This window comes from Cynara cardunculus, unplaced genomic scaffold (genome assembly GCF_001531365.2).
Source record: "Cynara cardunculus var. scolymus isolate 2C unplaced genomic scaffold, CcrdV1 Un_Scaffold_6496, whole genome shotgun sequence".
NCBI lineage: Eukaryota > Viridiplantae > Streptophyta > Magnoliopsida > Asterales > Asteraceae > Cynara > Cynara cardunculus.
This window is the reverse complement of record NW_020203000.1, coordinates 13,739-24,852: the sequence shown is the minus strand read 5'-3', so window position 1 is coordinate 24,852 and position 11,114 is coordinate 13,739. Positions and strand designations below refer to the sequence as shown.

Below are 11,114 nucleotides of genomic sequence, written 5' to 3'. Positions count from 1 at the left end.
TTTATTTAAGTCATCGTCATCATCTACTTAAAAACTTGCCTAAACCAACGTTAATCTTATATTGACTTTCGTTCTCGTAAGGGGGTGTTTGGTTCACATAATGGGATCTGTCAAAGTAATTAGGGTTTGAAGGAATTGGAATGAAATTTAATCAGGTGTGACCATGCGTTAGGTTGGCAGGAACTTGAATGGAATTTCTCAAAACAATTTGAATATGTTTGTTTGGTTTGTTGAACATAATAACGGTGGTGAATGGGAGATGGTAGTGGTGATGGTGTAACAGTAGTAGTGGTTGTGGTGACGTTGGCGACAGCAGTGGTGTGGGTTACAACGAAGGTGGGTGAGGGAGATGGTGGGGGTGGGGGTGAAGGCATCAATGGTAACGACGGTGTTGACAACCCTCGTGGTGAGATGGAATATAATGGAGTAATATAAGAGCATAATATTTTTTCTAAAATGAGATGAAGGAACTGGAATTCCTTTCTAGAACCTAAGGAATTTACATTTTTCCATATTTAGAATTCGAATTCCTAACCAAAACTAAAAGAATGAACCAAGCGCATAAATGGAATTTGGTTATTGGAATTGACTATTCCAATTTCTTCAAATTCCGTCAGATTCCGACCAACCCAACACTACGTAAGGGTAATTTAAGGGGGCATTTACCTTGATGGAATGGTTTTGAGGGATTTGGATTTCGTAGAGGGATTTGGATTTGGAATCTTTGGTGTGTGTGGTTTGTAGGATTTGCAATGGAATTGGATTCCAATATTTATAAATATTAAATATAAATAATTATAAAAATAATTAAATTACATTTTCATTAATTAATTATTTCAAAACAAGTGTTTTTAACAATTTTAAAACATTATCACATACAATCCTACGAAATCCCATGAAATACTAAGCACCTCGAAGGATTTCAAAATCCTATGCTTGGGATTTCAATGAAATCTCGGAGTAATATTAGTAGGCACCATAAAAGAGTCTAGGGTTTCCATCTGCATATTCAAACTTTGGGTTGGATGCAAATTAAATATTCCAGTAGTAATATTAGTAGCCACCGTAAAGAGTTTTGAGCTTCCATTTACATGCATCTCTCCTCTCAAAGAACATATCATGGAATTACAAGATGTTCTCTTGTCAAACCTCTTATATATGTTAGTAACCACAAGAAATGCAACATAACGTTGGTTAGATTTTAACTCAAATATATCTATGTCTGTATTATATTATAAAACTTTCCGTAAAAGTTGTAAGAATCACTTATTACCTATTGCGTACTCTTTAGTAATTCATAATCTTTTAATTTCAAGTTTACAAGTAATCACTTCACGAATACAGTTTCTTAAGTTTTTTTAACCCCATAAGATTAACTAGTAATCAATTGATAAACTCATTCTAATAGAGGATAATCATTGAGGTCTACTGATATGACAGAATACTCCGTCATTATCTTTACTATAAAGAACTCCATCACTAAAACTAAAATTACTTATGTTGTTATTTTTTAATCTAAAATATTTTATTATAATATAATTTTGAATCAAACAAATTATATCTGAAAACAAAAATTTATAATATTTAATTTGATACTAATATCGATATATATTTTTTGTATTAAGTTCACAAATTAGCAAAACATATGCAAAAATATCATGATGTTTCTTGTCTACATAAGAATCAATAAATGTGACATTATGAACTATAATAAAAAAATTTACTCGGACGGGAATAAACAATAACCTTTTAATTGACCAAAGCGAAATATTTGTTCCATGTTGGTATTATATTATTATATGTATATATCCATTTGGTAGACCCACACGGGCACACCGTACATGACTTTTATGTCACAATAATTGATGGAACAGTTTATTCTTTAAGAAATTCATATTTTATTAAGARTAAATTACATATTTAGTCTGTGTAGTTATATCAAAGTTATGAATTGGTCCCTAAATGAATTAATTACAGACATCACCATTGTGGTTTCAATTTTGTTAAATATTGGATTCTTGAACCTAACTCTGTTTAATGCACTGTTAACCCCCCCTATGCTTCTAAAGTGAGGGGTATTTTTGTCTTTTTAGTTGATTCTTTTAAGTTTGGATTTGGGTTTTGTGAGATGAATGGAGGTTTGCCGGAGAAGATGGCCTGAGGTTCACCTACGGGAAGAGGTTCATGGGTATCCAAAGAAATGTCTAATTAGACAGGTGGCATGAATCTAGTGGATTAGTTTATAAAATATTTTTTACCTTTAATAGAAATGAGACAAAGAAAAAGAGACTAAAACGCTTTTCTGTTAACGGCCAAGTGTTAATGGTAGTTAGAGGCAGAGACTAAATCCGATCATTTTTGCAAACCACAATGGTCATCTTCTAATTTTGAAACTGTATGAGCGAAAAGATAAATTTTGACAAACCACATGGACTAAATTTGTAGTTTACTCTAAATTTTATTAACCACGTAGAAAAACAACCTAACAAGAACCAACGATGTAATTCACACCTACAAAAAATGATAAATATTTTTTTGTAAATTTCCAACAACTTCCTTGTCGACTTTGACTTGGGCTACAAGAAATACACAACTTGTTGGAATCATTATTCATCATATAATTATAAATCCAACCCTTCTGTTGTTGATTTGAGTTGGTATTCGTTTTCGTTTTGGTATAGATTGTGATTTTGGTTTCTGTTTTAGTTTGGATTTTGATTCTGGGGTTTAGATTTTGGTTTTGGTTTAAAGTTTGGAATTGGGTTTTGAGAGTGACCGGAGGTTCACCAATAAAAATGACTAGAGGTTCGTCAGAGACTACGAACTGAGGTTTTATGGGTTTCAGAAAAAATGGTTAAGACAGGTGGCATGAATCTAATAGAATAGTTTATAATTTTTTAATAGAAAATGAGACAAAAACCAAAAGTGAAAAAGAGAGAGACTAAAATGCCTTTCCGTTAACAGCCAAGTGTTAATGGCAGTTAGAGGCATCAAATACGATGGTTTTTACATAGCACAATGGATCAATGGTCATCATGTAATTTTAAAACTGTAGAAAAAAAAAAGATAAAGTTTTCACAAACCAAAGACTAAATTTTTAGTCTACTCTAAATTTTATGGAATAAATATGTTTTTGTAAATTTCCAGACAATTGCCTTGTTGACTTTGACTTGGGCTTCCATTATATACACTTCTTTTACCATTTTTCGTCATATAATCATAAATCCTACTCCTCTCCATCTCTCCAATCATTCCTACCTTCCCATATAAATTATGGTTGTTATCTCTGAAATATCTTTACCTTCATCTTCTTCATCAACTCTTGTTCATATATATGATGTTTTTTTAAGTTTTAGAGGTTCCGACACTCGTTTTAATTTCACTGATCACCTCTATAACACGCTTCTGAATGCTAACATCAATACCTTTTTGGACGATGAAGAGATTGAAACCGGGCAATCTTTGAAACCGGAATTGGAGAGTGCAATCAAAGCATCCCTAGCTTCTATTATTGTGTTGTCTCAAAATTATGCTTCGTCGACCTGGTGTCTTGACGAATTAGTATTGATTCTTGAACAACTTAGGAAGCCAGGCTACATTCTTATCCCCATCTTTTATCACGTTGATCCCACTGATGTCAGGAAGCAACAAAATAGCTTTGGAGAAGCAATGGTAAAGCATAAGGAGAGGATGGAGACAGAGACAAATGCAGATAAAAGAAGTCAATGGGCTCAAAAAATAGATCTATGGAATAAAGCACTTACACAAGTTGCTGATTTAAAAGGAGAAACTGCAAAGGGCAGGTAGCGACTTTCTTATCATCCATATTTTCGCACATGAACTTCAATAGTCTACTTATCCGTATGTGATTCAATATGTTTTATTTTTAATATATTTAATTTGGTTAAAGATGCATAATCCTTTGAATCTAATGTCATCTCTTAAATGAATTCATTTAACAAATTAATATAAATGTTATCGAGCTTAAACCAATAAACGAGTTAATCAATTGCAAATTCGACCCCTTAGATGAGCATCGAGCTCGAGTTTGATAATTCAAAAAATATTTGAGTTCGAGCTAGACCCCTACTTTGAAAAAGTTATTTGAGCTCCAGCACTATTATTTTTTCGAGCTAAATTCGAATTGTAAGGGATAAAAAGTGCGATCAAACTTAACAACGAAGTAATTTCTAAGGTCCCAAATACTTGTAGAAATCCAAATGCACAATAAACCCAAACAACAATGCGGATAACGATAATCTAAATCTTGCATAACATGCTTCGAAGAAGATTAAACACCCACTATGTAATTGACAACCAAAATATACTAGGATCAAAGCATATAACAACATCACAAGCAAGAACATAAGGATTTAACGTGGTTACACTATTGATGTGATTGTGTACATCCACCAAATAGAAAGAGCAAGTATTATATTACCACAAAAGAGATTACAAGTGCTTGTACAATGATCCTTAGATCCAAGATCAACCAAAATCTTCAACTATCAAGAACACCAACCTCTACACACATACCAAAAAYGGTAAATAAGCTCTTGAGAGRAAAACTAAAAGGAGAGGTCTTGAGTGTTGGAGGAAGCAAATTGGACAAGTGATAGAAAGAGCAAAGTGTCCTTTCTATATATAAATTAGAACAAGGACAAAAAGGAAAGGAAAAAGTATGGCCAAAGGGTGATGAAGTGAAAAAAGGGTATGGCCTAGCCTCTGGATTGTTGCCCGGCCAAAAAAAATCTCAGCCTGGTTTTACTGCCAGTAAACTAGCGATTAAACTAGCGGTTAAACTAGCGGTGAAACTAGCGGTGAAACTAGCGGTGAAACTAGCAGTGAAACTCGCGGTAGTCTCTGGACTTCAACTCAAAATCAGAGACCTTCGCTAGTTTTGAAGCGACTTATACTAGCGGTGAAACTCTCGGTAGTCCCTAGTCTTTTTTGTTGTGCAACATCAAATGTGATAAAAAAATCATAACAAAAATAGCAACAAAGTCCGAGTCCGATGAATACGAGCCTTTCCAAAGTTGATCATAACAATTATATAGCAAAGTAAATTGGCACGAGGTAGCAAAATCGCATTCCAACCTTGACGAGCTTCGGCATGGCTCACAGTTACAAGCAAAACAAAATAACCTCAAGTGCATAATCTACAAAACATAATAGAGCATGCAAAGCTCTAAGCACTTAACGAAGTAATCCCTTCAAATATGTCGTTTTTGTCATTTGTGGTAATATTTGTTCTCTCCAACGAAGTGCCCAATGGCACTAGCACAAGCAAAGTTGAATCAAGTTTGAACAATGCTCAAACTTAGCGGATGGTAGTGATTTTGTGAACATATTAGCAGCATTGTCATCTGCCAGGATTTTCTTCAAATAGACGACCTTTGCTTCTACAACATTTTTAGGCAATCCAAGTATATTGGCTCGAGCAAATGAGCTCATAATAATAGGAATGTCTATTGTATCCACATCATCGGCACTAGGAGCAACAATAGAAGTAACTTTTAGTTCTTGGGGAGATTAGGCATCTAGAGAGGACTTTATCATATAAGTTCATCAAATGTTACATGTCAAGAATAAATCACTTTACGTGTCAAAGGGTTCCAGATTTGGTGCCCTTTGATGCCATCTGTATAGTCAGACAAATATCCTTTGGTGGCTCTTGGATCTAACTTATCCTGACTTGAAACCTGTACATAAGGACAACCAAATGCATATATGTATTTTATACAGATATTGGTTTTACCTCTCCACATCTCTTTCGGTATTTTTCCTCCAATGGACGAACAAGGTAACATATTGACAATTTACATCGCGGTGTGGAAAGTTTCGGCCCAAAAAGATTCAAAAAAATCCCAATGTCATGAACATACATTGAACTTTCTCTAAAAATGTTCTATTCATCCTCTCCTTGACCCCATTAGATTCAGGATCACTGGGTGAGTATAAAGACAGTTGATGCCTTTACTCGTGCAAAATGCCTTGAAGTTACCACAGTAAACTCTCCACCATTATTGGATCTAAGCACCTTTAATTTCATTCCGGTCTCAACCTCCACGTGTGCTAACAAAGTCTTGAAATTATCAAAGAAATCCAACTTGTGCATCAAAACAAACCCCCAAACTTTTCGTGAGAAATCATCAATAAGAGATAGAAAATATCTACCTCCATTTAGGGACTATGTGCTTGATGGTCCCCAAACATTCGTATGAACATAATCCAAGATCCCTTTAGTGTTGTGCTTTCCAACACCAAAAGAAACGCGAGTTTATTTCCCCTTGACACATTTGGCACAAAAATAAGACAAGTAGGCATGTCGACACTAATGAGCTTCCGCTTTCGCAAGACCTCCAAATTCTTCTCCAATGTGTGGCCCAACCATATATGCCATAAACAAGTAGCATCCATATTCTTTGAATTATCCGTCACACATGATTATGAAGAAATTGTTTCTTCAACCAAATGAAACAAATTGTTTTCCTTCTGTATACGTTTCATTACTACAAAGTTCCCTTGAGATACACGCTTGCTCCCATCTTCAATACGAATCTTGCAACCAACCTTGGACAATTGTCCAACCGAGATCAAGGAACGAGTCATGTCCATAACATATTTGACATTATTCAATGTCCGAACAAATCAAACATCTTGATATGAACAGGGCCAACACCTTGAGTAATGCACAAAGTACTATTTCCCATGAAAATGCTATTACCCTCAATTTTTCGAAGGTAGAGAAATAGTCATGAAAAGGTATCATGTGACAAGAGGCTCCAGTATCCAACACCCATCGCCTATCTCCAACCAGTGGTGTAACCGTAGCCGAGATACCTGTTTTCTGTTCGGTTGCAACTGTTGAAGATTCTCCCTTTGACTTATCCTTGTTCTTCTAACTTGTACAGTCTTTGACCCAATGACTTGGCTTGTGGCAAAAATTACATTTACCACGCATCTTTGATTTCCTTGTAGAGCCCGGCTTACGAGATTAGGAACGTCCATGATTTCTTCCTCTAGAAGACTGTTGATCATCACGGACTCTATCAACAAATAGGCCTTGACTATGATTAGTCTCTCATGGATTGTTATCAATTCTCATCTGAATTCTTTAATATTCAGAAATCATTCATGTTTTCACATCAGACGAAGAAAGAGTTTCTCTTCTATATAAAACAGTAATTGAACTGAGAATATCTCTCGGGAAGAGAATGCAACAGAATCATAGCAAGAGCTTCTTCAACTTTAGCAAGAAGCACATACGTTGCCTTCAACTTCATAATGATATATCTTCGAATTCTGTCATATGAGCTTTAATAGTTGTACCTTCCTTCATTTTGAAGAAGAGGTGCGACCGCATCAATAACAGCTTGTTAGTTAAGATTTTTTTGAAATATGGATTCCCAAGCTTGCTTCAAATACCTGCAGCAGTCTTCTCGGACACAATCTCATAAATGACATTCTCTCCCATTGCCATCTGTGAAGTAGTAAATGCACATGTTTCCATTTCTCTAGCCTTAAGTTCAGACATATTGGGGTCTAGCTCATTATTAGCAAATGCTACATGATGGACACCATTCTTTCTAAGTGCAACAAATGTTGTAAATTGCCATTTACCAAAATCAACGTCCCCATTCCAAGTTTGAATATGAATCCCAACCTTATATAAATTAAATGTTCCTTCCTGATATGGCCTTTGAGTTTTGTTTGAGGAACCGATACCAAAAGGGTTTCCCTCATCTTCACCAAGCATGATTCAAGTATAAAAGTATGCAACTAGCTTGTGTAAGTTTTCTATAATAGACTCCAAGTCTAGATTTGAAGCTCTGATTCCTATTATAGGGGATAAAAGTGTGATCAAACTTAACAACGAAGTTATTTCTAAGGTCCCAAAWACTTGTAGAAATCCAAATGCACAATGAACCCAAACAAAAATACGGATAACAATAATTTAGATGTTGCACAACATGCTCCAAAGAAGATTAAACACCCATTATGTAAATGACAACCACAAGATACTAGGATCTAAGCATATAACCACATCACAAGCAAGAACACAAGGATTTAACATGGTTTGACAATCAATGTGATAGTGTATATCCACCAAATAGAGAGAGCAAATATTATATTACCACAAAGGAGATTAGAAGTGCTTGTACAATAATCCTTAGATCCAAGATCAAGAACACCAACTTCTACACACATACCAAAAATGGTAAACAAGCTCTTGAGAGAAAAAGTAGAAGGAGAGGTCTTGAGTGTTGGAAAAAACAAATTGGACAAAGTGGACAAGTGATAGAAAGAGCAAAGACCTTCCTATATATGAATTAGAAGAAGGACAAAAAGGAAAGGAAAATATGGCCAAAAGGGTATGGCCTAGCCTCCCAAATTGTTGCCTGCCAAAAAAATCTTGGGCTAGTTTTACGCTAGTTAAACTAGCGGTGAAACTAGCAATAGTCTCTAGACTTCAACTCACAATCAGAGACCCACGCCATTTTTGGGGCAACTTAAACTAGCGATGAAACTCTCGTAGTCTCTGGTCTTGTTTGTTGTGCAACATCAAATGTGATAAAAACAATCACAACACGAATAACCTACTACTCGAATCGGCTCGTTTACACTCCTAAAAATGACCTTTAACTTTTTGGTGACATCTCGATATTTATGTTTGATGGTCTTGTTGAACCATAATGAAATTGTATGCATTGGTGGATCTTTTGTCCTGTTATCTATAAAAAATAAGATGTTACATACCAAATATTTGTATAGTTAGTAGAAGTTCACATATGCATTTATGGTAGAAGCAGTCGAAACATGTTCCCTCAATCACATAACTACAACATTTTTTTTCCAATAACCAAAGAAAAGGTTTTTTTTAACAAAAAGATAAAGAAAATAATTATTTATTTGCCCATCACGTCATTTAAGATATTATTGATGGAATTGATTTTGGTTGAACAAGAATTGTGTTATCTCTTAKTTAGTTTTCACATTGATGTTTCATATATCTCTCACTGAAATCAATTTGCAGGAAAGAGACGGAGTTGATTGACAAAATTGTTACCAGCATCCGTCGTAAATTAGGTGTACGCTTATGTAGTACTCTGCCACCCCTTATCGGCATGGATTATGACATTCAATTCATTACCACTTGGTTAGAAGATGGATCATCTCATCCTGCTGACATCCTCACAATTTGGGGCATGGGTGGGATCGGGAAAACTTCATTGGCCGAATATGTCTTTAGGTTACATCGTTATAAATTCCAAAGGAGTAGCTTTATTGCAGATATTAGTAAGAAATGTGCTGAAAAGTTTAGTGGATTGATTGATTTGCAAAAACAAATTTGTCATGACATTTCAAACACGAGTTCAATTCAAGTTCATCATGTTTCTGAATACACCTCTCAGATCGAGAATGCAATAGCTCGTACAAAGGTGTTTGTAGTTCTTGATGATGTTGATAGTCTCGATCATTTGGATGCATTACTTGGAAAGAAAGGTTTTCCTCCGGGAAGCAAAATCATAATAACGACCAAGGCTGCATCGTTAACAGAAAAGTATGAGCTATTCAACCAGATAGTTCAACCTAAGCATACAAAGCACTCACTGCAAGGCTTAAATGGTTATAATTCACTACAACTTTTAAGTTTGTCGGCATTCAAAGCCAACAGTCCAAAGGAAGGTTATAAAGATGTTTCAGATGCACTTGTTGAGTATTGTGGGGGACATCCATTGGCTCTTAAAGTTTTGGGCAGTTCTCTATTTAATAAAGATGTAGTCGTATGGAAGGATTACATAGAAAAGCTAAAGGAAGAACCTAATTCCAAGATTACAAAAGTCTTGCAAATGAGCTTTGAGTCTTTGCCATCTACAGGAGATAAGGAACTGTTTAAGCACATTGCTTGTTTTTTTGTTAGAGAAGATAGAGAATCAACCGAAACAATATTAAAGGCATGTGGGATCCACACAGTACTCGGGATTGAGAATCTCATTGATAGATGCCTTCTTCGGATAAGTAAAGATAACAAGTTAATGATGCATCAATTGCTTCAAGAGATGGGAAGAGATGAAGTACGCCAATAATCACCAAACAAGCCATGGAAGCGTAGTCGATTATGGTGTCATGAGGAATCATTCAATGTGYTGGAACAAAACAAGGTAACATGCCATACATACTTGTCATCATCACTACAGMAAAATTAGGTTTATAGGACACCAACAACTTCTAAGCGTCTTAATAGACTGCTCTATATACTACTAAATGAAAGACTTTTACTTGGGAAAAGTCTGTCGCTAAAGGGTGATATGTCACAAACCGTCACAAAAGTTGATGGATAAATTGTTGGAGGTTCAAATCAGTGAAAGATTACCCGGTGTGGGTGATCAATTGGAATTTTCTCGAAAACATTGACTTCACCATACTATCGGCATTTTCTGGGTGAAGACAAAAATTTCACTGGGTGATTTACCAAACTATCGGCATTTTCTGGGTGAAGACAAAAATTTCACTGGGTGATTTTTGTGGGTAAAATTCATTTGTTTTGTGGTGATAGAATTTATTATATAAGACCCAAAAATAAAGTGTGCTACCTAAAATCATTGTAATAAATATTTATGACATTTTGGGTGTCATAACAAGTTTTTATGACACTTTTATAAAAGAACATCATATTAGCAGTCTTACAGAACATTATTTGAAAAAGTACCTTATAATAACAAATGTCCTATAAAAATATGGGTTTATAGGACACTTTCACAAAAGTATCCTATAAAATAGTTAATGTGAGGCATTGTATTTAAAATGTCCTAAAAAACTCGTTAAGATGCCCAAAAATTTCCTACAAATTTATTACAACGCCTTTAAATAGAACGCTTTTGTTTTTGTTYCTATAAAAGTCTTATAAAATCAAGTCTATTGGGACGCTTAGAAGTTGGTGGCATGCTATAACCCAATTTTGTTGTAGTGAATTGTGCAAATTGTAAGTARTTTGTATTATCTATCTACACATACATAAGACTTCTTTAGTTTTTTGACATTCACTTTCTTCTTAGGGTTCGGGAAAACTTAAAGGCCTCGTTCTTGACATGGAAATGCTTGAGAAAGAC

At 35.0% G+C, this 11,114-nt stretch overlaps 1 pseudogene; it reads left to right on the top strand.

Annotated features, from left to right (window-relative positions):
- Positions 1 to 252: 252 nt before the first annotated feature.
- Positions 253 to 11,114, top strand: part of LOC112504684 — a 12,817-nt pseudogene continuing 1,955 nt past the window's right edge.